Genomic DNA, 22,451 nt, shown 5'->3' with positions numbered 1-22,451 from the left:
GGTGAGGGAAGGCCCCACTGAGCAAATGCTGGAAGAGGGTGAGGCAGAGAGAATAGCAGTGGAAGGCCCTGACCCAGGACATGGCCCAGGTGTTTAAGACAGGTGTGTGTGGGGGGGGGGTGTTGCCAGGCAGACCTAAATTAGAAATCCCTAAAGGAGCTCCGCCGCTCGCTCACTGGGTGACCCTGACCCACATCGCTTTAGTTTCCTCATCTGCATAATTGAGGTAAGAAGACTTTCCTTGAAGAGTTGTTATAAGGATTAAGTATGTGGAGATACAGGATTGACTAGTGTAATGCCAGACCCAGAGTGGGAACGCAGTAAATCATAGCTGTCATTACCGTGATTATCATCTACCTCAATGGTGGTGTTACCACATGATGTTATAGTTCCTTGCTTATGAATCTTCTTCTCTCCCACATTAGATTGGATTCCAGAGGGGCAGGTTTCAAGCTGGTTAGAAGCCACCTGATATAAAGAAGGAATATGTGACTTGGTTTGCTAGACAGAAATTTTTCAGGAATCATTTATTTGGCTAAAAATGTTTAGGGCATCCTTACTGTGTCGCAGCATCCTTCTGTCAGACCAGCAGTATAATAAATATGTACATCCGAACCTGCTGAGCATGCTTTTAAATAGTTGAAAAGATCTGGACAAGAAGGTTCCTTCTTATTCCTGGCAGTGTCCAAATCCTCCGCTTCTGTCATACGTTGGTTTAGCAGAACAATGTCAGGGAACAACACACGCGATGGGGCTGCTGTCGTCTGCCTCTGACACAGAGCAGGCATGATCTGGGGAAAAGACCTGAGATGATGACAGTGATGATGATGATGATGGTGTTTCCTGAGTATTTATACATCAGATGCTGTGGTGTGTGTTTTACACAGATGGTTACATTTGATTCTCACAACAACCCCAGGGCAATAGATTTCCTGTTTTATAGATGAGGACATCGAAGCTTAAAGTAATTAAGAAACCCATTCAAGGTTGACACAGCCAGTAAGTGGTGGAGCCAGGATTTGAACCAGGATTTTGAGTACGGGCCTTATAACTGTGACTGGTTCGTGCGTGGAGGTGCTACCCAGAAGGGCAGACCCACGTTTTGGGAACGGGGAGGGGGCGGCTGGTGTGTAGAGTTCTGTGCCACCAGGAAACAAGGTGGAAGCTCTGGGGGAGTGGAGAGGGGCCTGCTGAGAGGAAGGAGGCACGGAGTCCATTTTCATCTGTTCCTGAAATACGTGTAGTGGGTGAGCAGCTCACTCTGGCCTCTCAAATTAGCAAAAGCACCACTTGGCTTTCTGAAATGTATTTCTAGGGGCGGTGGTGCCCTGACAGAGCCTCATGTGTCGCTGCTGGGCAAGCTCTACCTATCCTTTGGCACCATGGACGGCAGCATCACTGATGGACAAAAGGTATTCAAGGAGCATTCATTCCCCAACCCCACGCTGCTCTTAAGACGTGATTGCTTTTATTAGTAAGACACATAATGGGTTCACTCACATCCGTTCTGAAGGTGAAAAACCAGCTCCTCCTCAATCATTTTTCTTTTTTCAGAAATGACTAGAGACTTGGCTTCAAAAAAGGATGAACAACGGCCCAGCGCTGACTCACCGCTCAGCTGCAAGTGCCTGGCCGAGAGGGAGGCCGCAGGCATCCGCACAGGAGCGTACCCCACTAAGGTGGCGTGTGCTGGGGGGCGCACAAAGCCTTCTCTTCTGCTTCTGGCTCACGGCCCAGGCTCTCCCCTGGGTCCCTTTCCCCTCCTCCTTGTCAACATTTGCTGCGACTTCCAGTGCCAGAGGTCTTGAACTCTTCACTGCCCTCCCCAGGCCCATCCCAGTCACCGTGCTCACCGGCCTGTTTTCGCCTCCACTCCTGCATTCCTGCGCGGGGCAGGGAGCCTGTGCTCACCTCCTTTCCTTCCCACGCCCACCTTGGCCCAGCCGAAATGTTTCCTCCCTCCTTCCTTCGCTGTGGTGGAAAAGCTGTCCAACAGCCTTTAGATGAAGACATCGCAAAGCACATATCCAATCCCAGTGGCCGTGCCCTGAGCTGCTCTGGTTAAACCCTGCCTGGAGCTTCGAACAAAGAGGACCTTTGCCATCACAGACGAACTAAAACGTCAAACATTTGACCACTGGGAGGAAAGTGGTGCACATACTGACAGACATTCGCATTGAGAGAGGAGCTGTGAGAAAGCGCACCAGCTAAAGTCACCTGTATGGCATGTGTGCCGCGCTCTGCTAGGATGTTACCAACTGAATTTCTTTTCAAGCCTGGGAAGCTAGCACAGCGCCATTTAACAGCTCAACAGGGACAGTGTACTGATCCTGTGGCCATCTGTTTGCAGCATCTGAAGGATGCCAGCCATCCTGCAGCTTTCTAGTTGCTCAGGGTCAGCATCAATCATTACCTAGTAAGCACCAAATGCTCACTCACCTGAATGTAGTGTGCTAATGAAATCTTGAAGTGGTGGAATTTATAACTGGGTATCTGTGCTTCTCCCCAGTCATTTAAAAAAATTCATTCCCATACCTGGAGAGCCAAAGAAAGATAATATATCTCTAGGCCACTGTCATCACCACCACCTTTAGAATGAGTGAGAGGAAACCAATCAAGGGTCCCTCTCACAGCCCCTCACTGCTCCAGACTGCCTGCAGTGTATGTAATCGTGCAATTTGGGGAGTAAATTAAATAGAAGTTCTGTGCTCTTGTTGATTTGAGGAAGCATCAAGGTGTTGCACAAAAGCTTCTTCAAACAGAAAGAGACTTTTATGAGGAAACTAGATATGAAGGCCTTCCCACGTCTTTGTCCCAGGAAAACAGAACGAAACTTGCCTTGTCCCCGGCTCCTGAGAAATAGAAGACCCATCATGCCCGTGTTAGAAACGTGAGCTGCAGGACTACTCAGGTTAACAAAATAATAATGACTCAGAGCTTGAAGACGGTCTACAAATAAGTGCATCCAGTGAAGACCAAATCTGGAAACTATGATCCTTGAAGAAAACGTCAGCATTCGCACACAGATCCATGCCTGCGTGACAGAAGTAATTTGCACCATAAAGGTGGGTCCAAATAGAGTTCATTCCCCATCCACACTGCTTGAGGGTTACCAGCAGCTTCTTCATGAGGCAGAGCATGAGATTGGTACTGGAATCCTCTGTATTCCCGTTACAGTACAGTAGGGTGTTGGTTGAAATTCTCCAAAAATACCCTTTGGCATTATCATTAGGTTTTGTCAGAGGTAAGCAACTCTTTTAGGCACAGTTATTTATAGATAGATACATCTTCTTACCCCATTGTGGAAAGAAGGCTTACATAAAAGAATACATAGGTTATGATTCCACTTATATAAAATTCAAAAACATGGTCACTGGAATCTATGGTGATAGGAATCAGAACAATAATTGCTTGTGGGTATAGAGATTGACTGGAAGGGGCCTAAGAAAACTTTCTGGGGTGATAGAGGTGTTCTATATCTAGACTGGGGGTACTGGTTACACGGGTGTAAACATTTTTTAAATTCATCAAGCTACACACTAAAATATGTACGCATCAGATTGGTAATTCTCAGGAAAATTTATAGAACTTTAAGTCAACCTAAAAGGGAAAAAATGACTCAAGCCCTTAGGTTACTGTAGTGGATAGCATTTTCTAGACTAGCCCCTGCATCAGAACACATCCTTACCTCTCAGGTTTTCAGTTGCCTCTTCCTTTTATTCTTTTTTTTTTTTTTTGCCTTTTTTTTTCATTTCTTCCCCCCATCCCCCCACTCTTCCTTTCTAGCATCTGGAGATTTTCTTTCTTTTTTTTTTTTTTTTTTTTAACAAAGACTTCTATACACTTATTAAAAAATACTCCTATTTTCTATCCAACATTTCTAGTTGTTTTTCCTGGGTTAGTTTAAGATTATCCTGTTATACCATCTGCTGGAACCAGGAGTCTTTACATTCTGTAATAACTTTGTAGTATCTTTTGCCTTGCATTTGAAATATATTATATATACATATTTATGTGTGTGTGTATATATATATATATATATATATATATATATATACACACACACACACACACACTCACACACACTTATATGTAAAAAGTCTATCTTCTCTTTAGTAGCCTTGAGCTTCTTATCTTGGATTAAAACATGTGCTTTAAAACCATTGTCCAAAATCTGCTAGGGGACAAGCCAGGTTATATATCAGGGATACCTAAAGGCAGTCACCTCTTATCAGTAGTATCTGTCCCAATCCTATACCTGAATGTTGCTTACTGAACAGCATGCTGCTGGGTAAAGCATTGAAAAAGAAAACAGAAAACACTGTCATGAGAACCAGCATATCCTTTGGGAGCTGACAGATGGCTATATGTCATCTTCTATTCTTGTTTATCTTTTCTCCTTTGCCGTACATTTTTCTCCTGTGGTTAGGAGCCGTGTTTAACTTCCCCCACAAATGTCCCATCTAACCTCTTTATTGAGTTTTAGAAAGTGATTGTTCCTAAATAATTAAAATTATATAAATCAACGTAAAAAAAATCCAGTCCCGTATGTGATACGATTTAAATGCCTCTAAACACAATGAAAATCAGTGTTGGGATCACCACTGCTATTTATACTTAGCTGTGTTCGCATGTGATGTTTAGAAGTTCTTCATCTGCTTTGGGAATTTCCTGACTGCCGTAAATTTAAACTAACCATGATATCGTTGCACTGAAATTCTCATTTGCACTGTAATATCTAAAGAAGGGAGAATGGCACCCAAACTGTGAAAATCGTTTCACTTATGTGAGAAGTGTGTCTACTGGTGGCATGTGTTCATCAGGATGTGAGATTGAAATATATTTACTGTGATGTTGGAGGTTTTCCCACGTAGATAATGATGACGATGGTGTGTGTGTGTGTGTGTGTGTGTGTGTGTTTGAGAGAGGGAGAGATATTAAAATATATATAGGTATGCTTATGAGAAAAAATACACATTATGTATGTATGACATATATATATGTATGTTTATAAGAAAATCATGTTACTTGGACTCTAAGATGTACCTTTCTCTCTAACATTTATAACCATGTATACATTTTATAGGGTGGCTTCTTTTTCCCCAAATATCAATTGTTGAATTGATGGTGGGTTTACAATCGATAGCTTCCTAGTCATGGGAGTGCTGTGTGCACACATGGAGAACCGAGACTTTTGGTGGAAGGGGTGGCATCCAAGCATGCATTTCATCAGCACCCAGATGCTCATACCTACTAACCCAGTGGGGAATTTCACAGAATCAACATTTTCTGTTTATCAGGTTGTGCTTTCTGGGGACTACCTCGAACATGCTTTTCAGATCATTCAAGCCCCCCCAAAATACCACATTTGAGAAATATTTATTTAATTAAAGGTGAATTGGCTTGATCGACGTTTCTTCAAAGAAGTTAGGTTAAATGAACAAATATGTAACCATTTTTATGGCATTTTAAGATATATAGATTGGATGCCTCTAAGAGAAACATGGATGGGTAGAAACAAGGAAATACATTTTAAAACTTAAGAAACTTGGAGAATAAATCTTCCACCTTTCAGTCAACCTGTTTTACAGTAGCAAGCACAGTGTCTTGCACATAGTTGATATACAAGTATTTGTTTAATGATTGCAAATATTTATTTAGTGAATTATATTTAGCTGTCAAAAAAGAATAATTTCAATCTTTCAATGAAAAACAATCAGTCTGCAATGCTAATACTTGATGCAGCTATGATCTGAGATGCTTCTTCCAGTATCCTCTCTTCATAGCATTGGCTGTTACATTAAAATGTAGATATAGCTGAAAATTCTGGAATGCATGCATGCTGAGAAGTGCATTTGGAAGACCTAAGACTTGGCCCCTTATTTGAGATTCATTTCTTCCACTCTAGTTAGGATTACTGAGTTACCGAGCTGATTACTGAGCTGATGAAATCATGAGCAATATTGTTTTTTAATACAAACTCCATTAAGTTGATTCAGTAAAGTAATAAAAGTTGATTGAAATGAAGTGTGGGCAATTTGAAAACACTAACTCTAAGTGGAAACTATAACTGTAGCAGAGCGTAGGTGGTGGCTTTTCTTATTTCAGTGTTTAGTCCTAACTGCCCAAAATATCTACCAGTATTAGCATAGCAGAAATAAGACCATATGCTAAAATAACGTAACTGCAGACCTCGCTGCTTTATATGGAAATGTGGGGACTCTTAGCTGTAATGCTGAACAGAAGAAAAAAACAGGCTGTTAAATTTCCAACAGTGATCCAGCTGACTATTACAAGACTCTAGAAAAACTCTGCCAAGATCCAGCCATCTTTCCTAGTCTGTTGCCTGCAGAGCTGTGCATTCTCCAGTTCATTCAATGCAATTCATTCCATTCCTCCCATATTTTCAGAACTTTCTAATGAGATTGTTAGCTTTGATTCCTCCTCCACTTCCACATAATCTTTTGGGGTTTTTTTTTTTGCGGTACGTGGGCCTCTCACTGCTGTGGCCTCTCCCGTTGCGGAGCACAGGCTCCGGACGCGCAGGCTCAGTGGCCGTGGCTCACCGGCCCAGCCGCTCCGGCGGCATGTGGGATCTTCCCGGACCGGGGCACGAACCCATGTCCCCTGCATCGGCAGGCGGACTGTCAACCACTGCGCCACCAGGGAAGCCCCAATCTTTTTGGTTTTGTGGTTTGTTTTATTCCTGAAATATTAACAAAGCGAGTCAGAAGTGCATCTGATTCTCTATTTTGGAAAAAATTAGATTTTTAGTAGACATTTCATAGTCACATCTTTTACTAGAATTTTCTCTTTTTGCCAGTTTTGTAATCTATGTCACGAAAATATTACCCTTATCTTTATTCTGGCTCGATGGTCTGTAGCATACCCTGCAAAAATAGCATGTGTCTTTTTCTTTTCTTTTATCCCTAGACAAGTGTTCTCTGCTGTATGACTATCCATGACCATGGATTTCCATATGATTTAAATACGTTTTAAAAATGCAGTTCTATACAATGCAATAGCAAAAAATAATAATAATAATAATCTGATTTTAAAATGGGCAGAGGAATTGAATAGACATTTTCCAAAGAAGACATAAAAATGGCTAACGGGTACTTGAAAAGGTATTCAACATCACTAATCATCAAGGAAATGTGAATCAAAACCACAATGAGATATCATCTCATACCTGTTAGGATGGCAGTCATCAAAAAGACAAGAGATAGGGCTTCCCTGGTGGCGCAGTGGTTGAGAGTCCGCCTGCCGATGCAGGGGACACGGGTTCGTGCCCCGGTCCGGGAAGATCCCACATGCCGCGGAGCAGCTGGGCCCGTGAGCCATGGCCGCTGAGCCTGCGCGTCCAGAGCCTGTGCCCTGCAACGGGAGAGTCCACACCAGTGAGAGGCCCGTGTACCGCAAAAAAAAAAAAAAAAAAAAAAAATTAAAAATAGAACTACTATATGATCCATCAGTTCCACTTCTGGGTATATGAAGGAAACAAATCGCTTTCTTGAAGAAATATCTGCACCCCCATGTTCACGGCAGCATTATTTACAATAACGAAGACATGGAAATAACCTGTGTCCAACAATGGACGAATGGACCAAGAAGATGTGGTGTATGTATATGTATATATATATATATATATATATATATATACACACACACATACACAAGGGAGTACTATTCAGCCATAAAAAATAAGGAAATCCTGCCATTTGGAACAACATGGGTGGACCCTGAGGGCATTATGCTAAGTGAAGTAAGTCAGACAAAGAAAGACAAATACTGTATGATATTTATATATGAAAACCAAGAGAAAATTAACTCATAGAAACAGAAAGCAGATGAGTGGTTGCCAGAGGTAAGGGGTAGAGGGTTGGAGAAATGGGTGAAGGTGGTCAAAAGATACAAATTTCCAGTTATATGATAAATGATATATGATAAATAACTCTGTGGATATAACGTACAGCACGTACATTACTTTCAAATATACAGTGTTTATCTTGTTATATACAACTATAGTTAACAATACTGTATTGTATATTTTAAAATTGCTAAGAGAATAGATCTTAAAAGTTCTCATCACAAGAAAAAAGTCTGTAACTGTGAGGTGATGGATGTTAACTAAGTATGTATTATTTCACAATATATACCTATATCAAATCATTATGTTGTACACCTTAAACTAATTCAATATTTTATGTCAATTTTAACTCAATGAAACTGAAAAATATAAAAATGCAGTTCTATTCCCCTCAGATTACTTTCAGCATCTTCTAGTTATGAGTTTTATCTCACCAAGTCCATGATAGCTAGGAGATAATTCCAAGTTTATTTAATTTGTTGTCCACTAATGTGTGGAAATATATAAAGAACTTCCAAATGAGAACAGTGGCTCTATTTTTCAGAGCTGTCTATAGTAAGGGACTCAGCCACTTTCAATGGTGTTTGGCAGAGACTCAAAGGCAGGTAGGAAGTAGAAAAGCTTCATAGTACAGAAAGGAGGAGGCCTCAGGTATGTGCTGATTGGAGGCTGTTCACCTGTGGAAGCTGGATGCAGGCTAACTAGAAGCAGGGCAGCTTACGTGATTGGTCTGGGGAGCATATTTGACTTTCTCCGGTTGGTCCTGCACTGGAAGCAGGGATTAAAGGTAGGGAAGCTGGCAGTCTTTGCCCAAGTCCTGATCCTTCTGGGCTGATTGCTACAGAGGTTGAGGTTTGGCTTCCTGGATTGGTTGCTGCAGACCTTGTGGGTCTATTGTCCTATATACTGTCTTACTTTACTGTTGGCTGTTTACATACTCATTCCCTCAAATGTCAGAGTGTTGGCTTCGTAGCTGTTTGAATCAGACCCAGGAATGGCTGGTAACTGGCTGGGTTCACTGGGACATGGCATGTGAGTTGGGACAGGTAATGGAGCCTCCTGACGTCTGACAGCCAAATTCTACATAGTAGACGATGGACAAAGTAGCACGATGGGGGGACATATGTAATGACCCCAAAGACCTCCTTCAACTCTAAGAATCCCAAGATTCTGTGAGATAGTTGTTGAGAAATGCAGTCTTTCAACTCCTGCACAGCCACATAAGAATGGGCCTTGGCCCTGGAAACCTTCCTTAAGAAAATAAAAAGCCCTCACAGCCTGTGCTGGGCCTACTGCCTTGTGCGGAAATATCTTTTCCTGTTTTAGACTCAAATGTCCTCCTTTTGTTCTGTGTAAGCCTGTGTGTCATATGGCACCTGGTTAACTCCTCTACTGTAGCCATTACTGGTGAGGAGGGAATTGGGTCCTTCTCTTGCAGCAGGAGAAGGGTATGTGCAGACCATCACCCTGCATCAGCTGCAGGGTGAGACCCACTGGCCCTGGGGGCACCAATATGCAAACACTGAAGCTGATCTTGCTTTTTCTCTTCTCTATTTGAGGGAAACGTTGTTCCATCCAGTTCCTGCATGAATTGTGTCTTTCTTGGTGACTTTGAACCATGGAGCGGGTTAACATCCTGGGACTCCTCTCCTGGAGGTGACAGTGGGTGTCACTTGCCTGATAGCTGTCATCAAGGAAATCTGGCTGTAGGAAGAGGGAACCCAGCCATGAGAATAGGATTCCAGAGGAAGATTTAAACCCTAGTTCCTAGAGCACTACCAGGTACGTAGTATGTAGATGAATGAAGGGAGGACTGAGAAGAAGAAAAAAATCAACCTTATCCAGCAACTTATGAGGATAAAAAATGGTGCTAGATCTGGACAATAAGGTTCTCAGCCAGAACCCAGGCACTATTCATAGAACAAGAACATGAGGTCCCGCTCGATGCTGAGCTACTCGAAATTCCTCATTAGAAATTAAATGGGCCCCAAACAACTCTATGTGAAACTGCGGCTGCCAGGCAACATCACAAGCCATGGGTCTCCATCAGGCCCAGGGCCGAGCTGCCTGCAGGAGACTGTTGAGATTGGGTTATTCGTGCTGCTCCGCCCAGCACGCACCCTCTCTCCTTGCCTCCTTTCCAGAGTCTTCCTGTGCCTCCAGAGCCTCCGCCAGATCCCCAGTCCCCTCAGACCTTTTATTCAAATGTCTCATCTCTCCACCTCCCCTGGTTTCTCCCTGAGGTCTTCTGCCACCAGCCCATCGGAGGGGCAGCTACCCTCCTCTCACACTCACCCAGAGTCCTTTCTTTCCACTTGTCACCACGGCTGCCCTTTCTCTTGTAACCAATGTCCTTCTTGGAAGCTACAGTACCCTCTTCCTTCCTCTAAATCCTGTCATCTCACAGTTTAAATCCTTTGATATCTTCTAATTTCTCTTAAGATAAAGACCACCCTTAACAAGGCCACGTAAGGCCCTGAGTGAGCTGGCCCTTGCCAACAGCGTCAGCTGAGGATGAATAAGTTCCCACGACGCACATGGATTTATGTGGTAGAGAGTTTATCTTTAACCTAAATGAATATGCTCCCTACTGCCAGGCATAGAGACCTCCACCTCAGATTCTTGAGCCTTACACTCGTGCAACAAGTATTTATCAAGTGCATACCTGACACAGGACACTGAGGCAGACACTGAGGATATAGCAGTAGAAAAAAAAAAAAAGCAGGTGTGATCCTTGCACCTCAAGGAGTTAAGACTCTAGCCCATTGGCTCTCAAACCTCAGTTTGCATCAGAATCACCCTGCGGGCTGCTTAAAACCCAGCCCCACCCCCAGAGTTTCTGACTAAGTAGGTCTGGAGTGGGGCTGGAAGATTTGCATATTCCTAACAAGTTGATAGGCTGATGCTATTGGTCCACAGCCTACACTTTGAGAACTCCTGCTCTAGGAAGGCATAAAGGTAAAACACAATTAATTACACAGTACTTTATTTACTTACAATATACGCTGAGGAGAAGCATAGGGTATTATGGTCTAAGTTAGCCAAGGCGTCCTTGAGAAGTCATTGAGCTGAACCTTGGGAATGAACCAGAATGGGATGGATGAAAAAGGAGAGGGAGTAAGATCATTCTAGGCAGAGGGCCTTTGTGAAGTTTTGATGCATTTGGAGAATTGAAAAAAGGCCTTGGTTGGAGGTCAGAACAAGAGTGAGAGTGTGCTCTCAGATGAAGTTGGACTCTTACCTTCCTTTACCAATCTGCTTAACAGGTGGTGTTTCCTGCTGATCAACTAACAGAACACTTCTCGACCAAGGATGCACATTGGAATCACCTGGGGAACTTATAAAACTGCTAATGCCCAGAAATTCTGATTTAATTGGTCTAGGTCGGGACCTGGATTTTGATAATTTTTAAAATCTCCCCAAGTGATTCTACTTCGCAGCCAGGGTTGAGAATCTAAGAAGATTGCAATTTCCATCTTTTGTATCCCTTCTCCAAAGGACTTAGGATTTCTTAGGATTTTCTTCTTTTCCAGTAGCTTGACATATTCTTGAATACGAATTCTTCACTTCCTCTTTAAGATATATCCCCTGGGATCCATTGTAAGATGAGAGAATGCAACACAAAATTCACTAGTAGTTTCTTCTTTTAAGCAATCAACAAAGTAAAAATGGAAACAGGAGAGAAAAAGACTGATTTTAGTCAGCTGAGAATATCATTTTAAGTCGTGGTCACTGGCTTTTAGGCCATAGAATTTCTGTTTGAGGTTGAAATTTTCCACAATTTAATCTTATTTCAATTAAACATTCTGTTGTTGCTCATACTTGTAGTTATAAACATCTAGAGAGAAGGACTATGTCTTATAGAGTCAGATATTTCCCACATAACATAATTTTCAATGACCGAATAAAAAGTTAATATAGAAGTGGTCATTATTTTATATTTCTATCCCCATTTACCTGTAGGCTCATGGTTTTTCCCCATTACACTTCTTTAAGGGAGACCAATCTTATTCCACTCTCCCCTCACACTGTCACTGCAGTCAATGAACACTTATGAAGGGAAAGAAGAGAAGGAAGGAAGCCTGAGAGAATGGGAGCAGGGAGAGGAGAGAAAAAGCACCGAGAGCAAGGGTGACCTCAGGATCCTGCACACATGGCAGGAAAGGAGAAGCAAGGGGGCCCTCTGTGGGTGGAGCGTTGAGGCACTCCGCACACGCTGCTTCATTTTATCCTCCCAAATACCCTGTATGATGGGTGTACTATTATTCTCATTTTGCCCACAAGGAGCCAAGACTGAGAGAGTTTAAGGTCGCACATTTTTTACTCCATGCTAGACACTGTGTTAAGTGCTTCCCATGAATTATTTTCTTAAACCCTTACAACTGCTTGAGTTGGGCACCACTATCCCCTTTTTACAAAGAAATCATTTTGGAGAGGCAAAATCACCTACCTGATCATACATACCTAATCAGGGGAGCAAGTGGGATTTGAACTCAGGCAGGACCTTCTCACCCCACTTCCAGGCTCTTCACACTAAGTGGGAAGGAGGTGGTTCTCTATGACCCAGGGTCCCTGGCATTTTCAGTGATACCGTATTGCAGAGGAAGAATATGTTTGAAGCATAGAAAAAGGAAGGTCAGTCAAGGAAGGACTTAAAGAGGAACAGGGGGAAGACTTCCCTGGTGGTCCAGTGGTTAAGACTCCGCGATTCCAATGCAGGGGGTGCAGGTTCGATCCCTGGTCAGGAAACTAAGATCTCGCATGCTGTGCAGAGCGGCCAAAACTAATAATAATAATAAAATAAAAAGCATTTGAAAATTAACCTATCTCTGTGGACAGACAAAAATTTTAAAAAAGAAGGAACAGGGAAGATGAGACACTAGAAGACACTGGTTGACACTTACGAATGTTGTCTCCCTGGGATGACCTGTGTGGAACTACATACCTGGATCCGAGCAGAGGACAAAAGGGAGAAAAATCTGTTCTTAAAGACTCACGAGAGGATGTAAATAGATGTTATGTGCATGAGAACACAAATGGAAAAGGGACACCGTGTAAATAGCCCCAGTTAAAAATGCACATGTACCAAGGGCACTGCGGAAACTGGACCAAGGACCTGGAACCAGGGAGTGTAAGCTGGGACCGGAGGTGGGTTGGTGGGAAAGAAGGGGTGAGCCGGAGAAATGCTTTGAAGGTGACTGTGTGAGGAGCAGAGGATGTGGACTTTGCCAGGGTGGGATGTACTAGTCGACAATTTAGCCAAGATGTGGCAAAAGGTGAGGGCAGCGGGGTCACAGAGTTGAAAGGCTGGCAAACCTCGCTAGAGTCCTTAGAACTGCTGAGTGTTAATGAAGAGTCCTACTCAACAGGCCAACCAACCTTCTCCAGCCAGAGTTGGAAAGGACCTTAGAGGTCATCCGGTCTGCTGCTACTCAAAGTGTGGTCCTCAGAGCTTGTTAAAGATGCTAACGCTCAGCGCCCTCCCACTCCTGAATTAGGATCTACAGGGTTTTTTTTGTTTTTGTTTTTTGCGGTACGCGGGCCTCTCACTGTTGTGGCCTCTCCTGTTGCGGAGCACAGGCTCCGGACGCGCAGGCTCAGCGGCCATGGCTCACGGGCCCAGCCGCTCCGTGGCATGCGGGATCTTCCCGGACCGGGGCACGAACCCTTGTCCTCTGCATCTGCAGGCGGACTCTCAATCACTGCGCCACCAGGGAAGCTCAGGATCTACGTTCTAACAAGATCCCCTGGTAATTGTACAAACATTGAAGTGTATGAAGCACTGAAGGAGAATTCATCAGGGATAACAGCTCTTGCCTCCTGTCAGTGTGCAAAAGAACTATGCCCAGAATGCTAAGGAACCAGAATTTCGTTGAAGAGGGAAGAGGCTTTTTCATGCATCTTGTTGTTTAATGCTTCCCTAACATTGCCTGGTACTGCTAGAATATTGAACTTCGTGAGAGATGAAAGGTGAGCCCTAAGCCGTGGAACAGTAAAAGGTGTGGTTTAGCATCCTACAGGTCTAACGTCAGTGATTTCAGGATACTTCAGCCAGCTGATCCTGGTTGCTGCGACCCTATTATGAAGCACAAAATCCCTACAAAGGCCAGAGAGCAGAGGCCTCTGGGAAGAGTGGTCTGAGGAATGAGAAGGGAGCCCGGTGTGACGCAGGTGATCCAGAGAGCCAGACCTGCCTCCCAGGATCTTGGTGGTTGTTAAATATTTCAAGCTGGTGGTAGCTTGAAAGCAGCTGTGGTGGGAATCTTTATACCACAGAAATCAACAAACGCTAACAAATCCAGGCTTTCTTTCTTTCAGAGAGCCAGTTTAGCGGCACACCACTGTGGGAGAGTACAGGTGGGAGGAGAAAAAGTCCAGGAGTTAGTACACGTAAAGTGTGGAGGGAGAAATTCAGGGAAGAAGACAAGTGAAATCCTAGGAAATGATGCTACTAGAGGTCCCTCATTCCAAACTCCTGGTAGTAACTGGGATTCATCCACTAGCCTCACCTCTAAAAGTCCTTTTCACAGGGCTGTCTCAAGAGTGGGAGTTCATTGAAGCTTTGAAGGAAGTGAAAAGGTGTGAAGTGATGTGGAGAATCAAGTCATGAACTGACCAGAGAAACATATAAAGATGGCTGGGCAGCTAATGCTCTATGTGGGTAAAATGTCCCGGTAAGTTTTCATCTGCTGGGGTATAAGCCCGGAGAAGGTACATGGTGGGTTCATCTAGGATGGGGGCTTTTTGTCAAACACATGGATGTGTGTTTCATTCTTATTATGTTTGCATCCAAACCAGTCTTTTCCGGGGACTTAGATGTACCCCTTGTGCTCCTGATATTATCATTACTTCTGGTTAAAAAACAAGTTTCTGATAAAGAAGCGTGTCATTAGAATGCATCTCTCTCTCTCCTTTTAATTAAGTTGTCAAATGCATTTAATAAACTATATCCCCAAACATCTCTGCTTCAGCCAGGCCACGTTCCTTAGTTTCCATTGAAAATGTCTTGAACTTTCCCACCTCTAAAGCTTTGCTTCTTCTGTGCCTCTTGTTTGGGGTGCCACTCCCTTTCCTGTCCTCCTTGTCAACTCTACTCAAACCTCAAGACCGAACACTACCTCCTCCAGGAAGTCTTCCCTGATCACTCCAGCCTGTAGTAAACTCTTTCTCCATTCAACACTAACTGTCTGGACAATGTCCTTGGGGATTGTGTCTTCTATTTTTTCAAATGAATATCAGGAGGTATGGTCTATCTACTGCAGAGTTCCAACTATGCAGACTTATGACAGTCAACAGTTGCCTTCAGGAGGGCACTTGATAAAAATAATACACATTTTCTGCCTTCACAAATCTTCTCTCCACCGTCAAGTTCCTCAGTAGTCTTCTAAGCATGCCTCCCCTGTGCCAGTTATCATTCTTCTCTGTTTGTTGTTCTAAAACTAGACATTGTGACAATACCAGTGGCACTGCTGCCCTTCCTTTCATCATACCAGCCAGCTCAAGCTGGCAAAAAGGATCAACTGACTTTGGTTCCAATCTAAATCTTTGCTTTTAGATGATCAAATAACATAAACCTAATTTAAGTAAACAAGAATAATGTGTTTTTATAATACAATAGGCTTACCCTTACTGGGGCAAAGGGCAAAAAAGAAATACCTTGATAATCCTAACTGAGTCTCTAATTAGCTAAACAGAAAGGAATATAGTTTTGAGAACTGGGAGAAGGGAGCAGTGCAAATATTCCCAGACCCCCTCCCTGGCACCCCCATGGCAGCCCGTTAGGTAGTAGGGAGGCCTGATCATGTAGGCACGTTTCTTACATGTACAGGGATTTTCCTTGAAGAGAGGATTTTTTTTTGCCTCCTGGTGCCTTATGAAATACTAAGACTGGGTCGTGTCACACATGGACATGACCAGATCTCTGGAAGAGCTAATTATAAACATGGTGTTTATTTTCTAGGCCTCGTGTCATCTGGTTTTCTTTTCATTTATATGAAATAGGAGACATCAGCTTTGAAGACTTGCTGACACTTTAATGAAAAGAACTTTGGTTGTGAGTTGGTTGCTTTTTATTTCTGTTTCCATGCAGTCCCTAAATTGAATATCTCAAATTCACTTTGGAGGTGAGATTCACATCTTACTTTCTACTAGAGAAAATCCACAAATTAGCACAGGATAGGAATCTCTCCCTGACTCCGAAGGCAGGGCAGAGGGACAAGTCCAGTACAAGTCTCTGATACACTCATGATTTCCCCTCCTTTGTTTGGCCAAGGTTAAATTGTTCTATATTATACTGACACAATGTTATACATAAACACCCAGGTTACAAACCCCTTCCTTCCCTTCCCCCAATTTACACATACCCTAGTTTTTTTTCAGAGCAACTCAACAGAATCTGGAGATAATTTATCACAGGATAAGAATTCTTTCTCAGTTCATTGCTCAGAAAATTTATAATCCTTTGGTGGTTTTTCAAGACCATCAAAGAAGTAAGTTGAAAATAAGTAATAGCAAAGGCAACTAAATTCTTAAATAGTGTTTTTCACATTCAAATATCCTTAAGAGTCAAAATATAGAATAAAACTTCCTCCTTAAAACAGATAAAAATAACATTCTTAAAAACTGTTGTATTTTTCTTAGCTTCACTCAATCAAAACTATACCTCATTAGCAGGCTGTGAGGGAGATAATACACTATGGTTCCTGGACTTTGGAAGCCAACATTTCAAAAGAAGAAAACGGATAAGCACAAAGAAGTTATTAAAGACATCTGACTGAAGTGCATGTGTTTATGACCTGCAATAAACATAGAACAAGCAACATGTATCCGTTAGAAGATGGGAGAGCGGGGGCTGGCTAGGGGTGACACACAGGAAGGAGTGCTGGGAATCAAGTTGGCTTGGCGTTGTGCTGGAAAGATCTTTTGAAAGGGAATGCCTACGGAGATTAGAAGAAAAGGAGAAACGATTTGGCAGGAAAGATTAGAGATAATACTTACGTAGGTCTTCTTTAACTTATTGTACTAATGTTTTCTAGTTTTGTGTACAGAGGTCTTAAATATCTTTAATTGGCTTTAATCCTAGGTATTGATGTTTTCTGATGCTATCTTAAATGGCATATTTTATTTATTTAAAAAAATTTTTTTATTTAAGTATAATTGATTTACAATGTTGTGTTAATCTCTGCTGTGAAGCAAAGTGACTCAGTTATACACATATAAACATTCTTTCTTATATTCTTTTCCATTATGGTTTATCACAGGATATTGAATATAGTTCCCTGTGCTATACAGTAGCACCTTGTCATTTATTCATTCTATATATAATAGTTTGCATCTGCTATCCCCGAACTACCAATCCTTCCCTCCCCCACCTCCCTCCCCCTTGGCAACCACAAGTCTGTTTTCTATGTCTATGAGTCTGTTTATGTTTTGTAGACAGGTTCATTTGTGCTATATTTTAGATTCCACATATAAGTGATATCATATGGTATTTGTCTTTCTCTTTCTGACTTACTTCACTTATTATGATAATCTCTAGTTGCATCCATGTTGCTGCAAATGGCATCATTTCATTCTCTTTTATGGCTGAGTAGTATTCCATTGTATATATATACCACATCTTCTTTATCCATTCATCTGTCGATAGACATTTACATTGTTTCCATGTTTTGGCTATTGTAAATAGTGCTGCAGTGAACATTGGGGTGTGCGTGTATCTTTTTGAATTATAGTTTTGTCCAGGTATATGCCCAGGAATGGGATTGCTGGATCATATGGTAATCCTATTTTTAGTTTTCTGAGGAACCTCCACACTGTTTTCCATAATGGCTGCACCAATTTACATTCCCACAACAGTGTAGGAGGGTTCCCTTTTCTCCACACCCTCTCCAGCATTTGTTATTTGTAGACTTTTTGATGATGGCCATTCTGACCCATGTGAGGTGGTACTTCATTGCAGTTTTGATTTGCATTTCTTTAATCGTTAGTGATGTTGAGCATCTTTTCATGTGTGAAATGGCATATTTTAAATTTTTTAAAAAATTTGTTTATTGCTGACAGGTAGAGATAGAGTTGATTTTTGTATATTGTCCTTTCATTCACTGACTTTGTTATATTCATTTATTAAATTAGTTTGGCTATAAATCCTTTCTTTTTTTTTTTTTTTTTTTTTTTTTGCAGTACGTGGGCCTCTCACTGCTGCGGCCTCTCCCATTGCGGAGCACAGGCTCCGGACGCGCAGGCTCAGTGGCCATGGCTCACAGGCCCAGCCGCTCCGCAGCATGTGGGATCCTCCCGGACCGGGGCACGAACCCATGTCCCCTGCATCAGCAGGCGGACTCTCAACCACTGCGCCACCAGGGAAGCCCCAATCCTTTCATATTTTTTACACTCACTATTATTACAGCTTTGTTTCTTCCTTTCCAATTCTTATACCTTTGACTCTATTTCCTGCCTTAGTGCACTGCTTAGGATCACTGGTATAATGTAGAATAGAAGCGATGCTACCAGGCATCTCTGTCCTCTTTACAGTCTCAGGGAACAAGACATAAATGTGCTGTCTGCTTTAGCTTTGATGTAGATACTCTTCATTAGACTAAGGGTTTTCTTCCTATTCTTTATTTACTAGGAGCTTTTATTATGAATGGGTGTTAACTTTTATCAAATGTGTTTTCTGCATATATTGGATGGATCACAGGATTACTCTCCTGTATTCTGTTAATGTGCTGAGTTACACAAACTGATTTTTAAATGTTAAACCAACCTTGCATTCTTTTGCTCTCTGTGCTTTAGTTCTCTATCTTAAAGCTCGTTAATCCTTCCTTCAACTGTGTCAATCTGCTTTTAAGTTTATCCCAGTTATTATATTTATTATGTGCTTTAGTTTTACAATTTCATGTCATTCTTTTTCATAGATTCCAATTCTCTGATGAAATTCTCCATTTTGCCATTTATTTTCTTGAACATATTAATCAGTTTTTTTAAAAATACACTTAACATTCATGTCAGATAATTTCAGTGTCTGGATCTCCTGCTGGTCTCTTTCCATTGTCTCTTACTTCTTTTCTTGTGGGTTTTCGATTATTTGGTCTTGCCAAGTACTCTTTTATTACATACCAGACATTATGTATGAAAAACCGTAGAGATTATTTAAAGCTCTGTAGTATATCTTCCTCCTTTTGATTTTGACAGATAGGGTAAGGCCGGTCACTTTAAACTATCCCGGGACTGAGCTGACTCAGAGTCTGTTTACTGTCAGCCTGGCTTTACTCCTGAGGAGTACCTCCCTGTGGGGCTTGGCCGAGGCCCGGACTTTTTCCTGGGCCAGTCTTTCTTGGCACACCCTATACTCCAACTCTGCCTCTCCCCGACCCCAGCCCACGGAGACTGTTTTCATCTCTGCTTAGTTCTTAGCTTCTGGCTGCCACCTTCTTCTCAGCTTCTGCTGTAGCTGCCATTCCCCACCCCTGACAAACTGGCAAAGGCCTCAAGGGGAAAAGCAGCAACATATATTGGGCTACATTCTTTTTTTTTTTTTTTTTTTTGCGGTACGCGGGCCTCTCACTGCTGTGGCCTCTCCCGTTGCAGAGCACAGGCTCCGGACGCGCAGGCCCAGCGGCCACGGCTCACGGGCCCAGCTGCTACGCGGCATGCGGGACTCTCCCGGACCAGGGCACGAACCCGTGTCCCCTGCATCGGCAGGCGGACCCTCAACCACTGCGCCACCAGGGAAGCCCCCGGGCTATACTCTTTACTTCCCTTCTCTCTGATGATCTTGGCCCCTAAAGTCTTCCCTTCCTTGATAGTTCTTCAGTGCCGTCAAATAAATGGGTTTTTTTAATGCTTTATCCAACTTTCCTAGTTGTGTTGGATGGGAACATGCTAGTCCATCATAGCCAGTGTGGAGGTTCATATCATTCGCAATTAAGTGTTCATTGACAACATAGAATCAGAGGAATTTTTCAGGTGGGAATGGTTTTCTGTGAAATGTCACTGTGTCAATTAACCTTATGTTAAAAAGTCTTAACTCCTAGGCTGTTTAAATTGAGGAGGTACAACAGGGAGGTCAGAAATGTAGCTATACTTTCATTTTTTTCTCTGAAATGAAATGATGTGCCTATTTTATCTGTTAGGTTGGGTTCTCAAGCTACCGTACATGGTAATGGTCTGGGGTTTTTGTTTGTTTGTTTGTTTTGTTTGTTTTTTTATAGTTGTAGCTCGTGGACTCTAGATCACAGGCTCAGTAGCTTTGGCACATGGGCTTAGTTGCTCCACAGCATGTGGGATCTTCGGACCAGGGATCGAACCCATGTCCCCTGCGTTGGTAGGTGGATTCTTAACCACTGCACCATCGGGAAGTCCCGTAATGGTCTAGTTTTTAAACCAGATATTTCATGCATTATTTTCTTTGCACACTTATGAAAGCCTAAAGGAAAGACATATTATTTCTCAAACTATAGACCATTCTACTTGAGCTGCTCCAACTAATATATTATAAATTCATAAGAAGTAGCATTGAGAGGAACACTAGAACAGTCTAAGACATAGGAGAATACAAAATATGTTCAATTTGAAGCATGGAACTCAGACCTCTGCCCCCAGGAGATTGTGATTCCATAGATTTGAAGTAGGAAATTTCCAGATGATTCCTTTGCAGGTAATCTGAAGATATACTTTGAGAAACACTAGTTTGTAGATTTAACCCTAGTAATTCCCAAGGTTTATTGTTACTCAACTGTGTTATATTTGTTTCATGAAAACAAGAAACTGATCTGAAGTTTTTGGAATTCCATGTACATTTAATTTTTAATGTGATTACTGTCCAAAATAGTATTCATTGCACTAGTGTAGTGTAATACTTAAGTGTATGAGTTTGGGAATCAGATTGCCTAATGTTCAAATTCTAATCCTGTCCTAAACAGCTGTGTGCCTTTGGACAAGTAACCTAACTTCTCTGAACCCTGGTTGGGGATTAAATTGTTGAAATGTATGCAATGCGTTTATCATTGATAAAAGCACTTTTAAAATACTAATTATTACAACAACCTTGTGAGTAGATGGCATAATTTTTCTTGCTTTCCTAGTGGGGAAATTTAAGTCTAGAAAATTTGAGTAAACTATTTAAGCTGAAGTAGTTACGGAGTGGCAGAGGCAGTGGTGAGGCTCAGGTCTTTATGAGCCTATTCGTTGGCTCGTACTCTAAACTTCTTCCCACTGTCCAATGTCCCCGACACCCACACCACCTGGTGGGTATAAATGTTATCTCAAGAAACATTTTCCCTAGCTCAGTGCCACTCGGAGTGTTTCTTCGGCATCGATATCATGCAGGAGCATTTTAGAAATGCAAATACTCATGCCCCACCTCAGGCTTACTGAATCAGAAACTCTAGGGATGGGACCCAGCAATCTGAGGTTTACCAAGCTCTCTGGGTGATTCTGCTGTAAGTTTGAGAAGCACACAAGTAGATCAGTGGTTCTCATCTTTGGCTAGTCATTAGCATTACCTGAGGAGCTTCAAAAAAAAAAAAGAAAGAAAAAAAAAAAAAAACCCCAGATGCCAGGTGCAACCAGACCAATTAAATCAAAATCTATGGAGGCAAGACCCAGCTATCAGCTTCCCAGGTGATTCTATGTGTGGACAAGATTGAGAACAACTGGCTAGATTTTTGTCTGCTAGATAGCCCCTATCCACAAAACTGATAGTTCCTTTATCCCTTACACACTCCCGCCTTTTTTAGGTTCCCAACGGTCCCTGGGGATATCTCGTAGATGCTCAGGGTAAAGTGTGGACTATGCTCTCTGGCTACTGCCATGCCTGGTCTACCCTGGCCATCATTTGCACAGCCTGTGCCACTTGCTCCCAGCTGCCAACATCCCAGCCTCATAGATGCCTTGTCCCGGTGCTGCATCTCAGGCTAAACACCATTCACTGCTCAGTGGTGGATCTGGACCAGAGCAGGAAACTGGCTTCCCATCCTCTAAGTTCTGCTCTTTTATTGTGGGATGGCTCTCTTTGTTTGCAAAATAGGCCTTTCAGTTCAAGGTGTTCACCTGCTCCTGGAGTAGCTCAGCTGGGATGATTTTTTTTTTTTTTTTTTTTTTTTTTTTTTTTTTGCGGTACGCGGGCCTCTCACCGCTGTGGCCTCTCCCGTTGCGGAGCACAGGCTCTGGACGAGCAGGCTCAGTGGCCATGGCTCACGGGCCCAGCCGCTCCGCGGCATGTGGGATCCTCCCGGACCGGGGCACGAACCCGCGTCCCCTGCATCAGCAGGCGGGCTCTCAACCACTGCGCCACCAGGGAAGCCCAGCTGGAATGTTTTAAAGAGCTACCATGCTGTTAATCAGGGGCATCTCTCCTCTCCAATCTTCAGGTCCTATTGCTGAGCCTGCTCGTTGTGCCAGGTTCCACCTTAAGTAGGGATAAACCCTCTTTCTGGAGCTCCTCCATCACACTGCGGTTTGCCTGCTGTCACCAGCATCTTATTCATCAGACCTGCCCATGGATGTTGGAACCGCTTCAGCCTAAATGGCGCCTAACTGCACCTGCCATATCTATAAATTGGGCCAGCCAGTATTCTTGCTA

The 22,451-nt window shown here is 42.7% G+C and overlaps 1 protein-coding gene across 2 annotated transcripts in view; it reads left to right on the top strand.

The window, feature by feature from the left end:
- Positions 1 to 1,227: 1,227 nt before the first annotated feature.
- Positions 1,228 to 22,451, top strand: part of ACTC1 (actin alpha cardiac muscle 1) — a 36,551-nt gene continuing 15,327 nt past the window's right edge. Inside the window, exons 1-3 of one of the 2 annotated variants that reach the window (XM_073800711.1) lie at positions 1,228 to 1,412; positions 1,555 to 3,065; positions 14,401 to 14,544. The gene's annotated coding sequence lies outside the window, so the exon portion shown is untranslated. Of the gene's footprint in view, positions 1,413 to 1,554; positions 3,066 to 14,400; positions 14,545 to 15,705; positions 15,924 to 22,451 lie in introns of those variants that run through there. The other variant, XM_033851420.2, reaches the window with a different exon arrangement.

This window comes from Tursiops truncatus, chromosome 2, assembly GCF_011762595.2.
Source record: "Tursiops truncatus isolate mTurTru1 chromosome 2, mTurTru1.mat.Y, whole genome shotgun sequence".
NCBI lineage: Eukaryota > Metazoa > Chordata > Mammalia > Artiodactyla > Delphinidae > Tursiops > Tursiops truncatus.
Note: the sequence above shows the minus strand (reverse complement) of the source record. Positions and strands in the feature narration are given on the sequence as shown.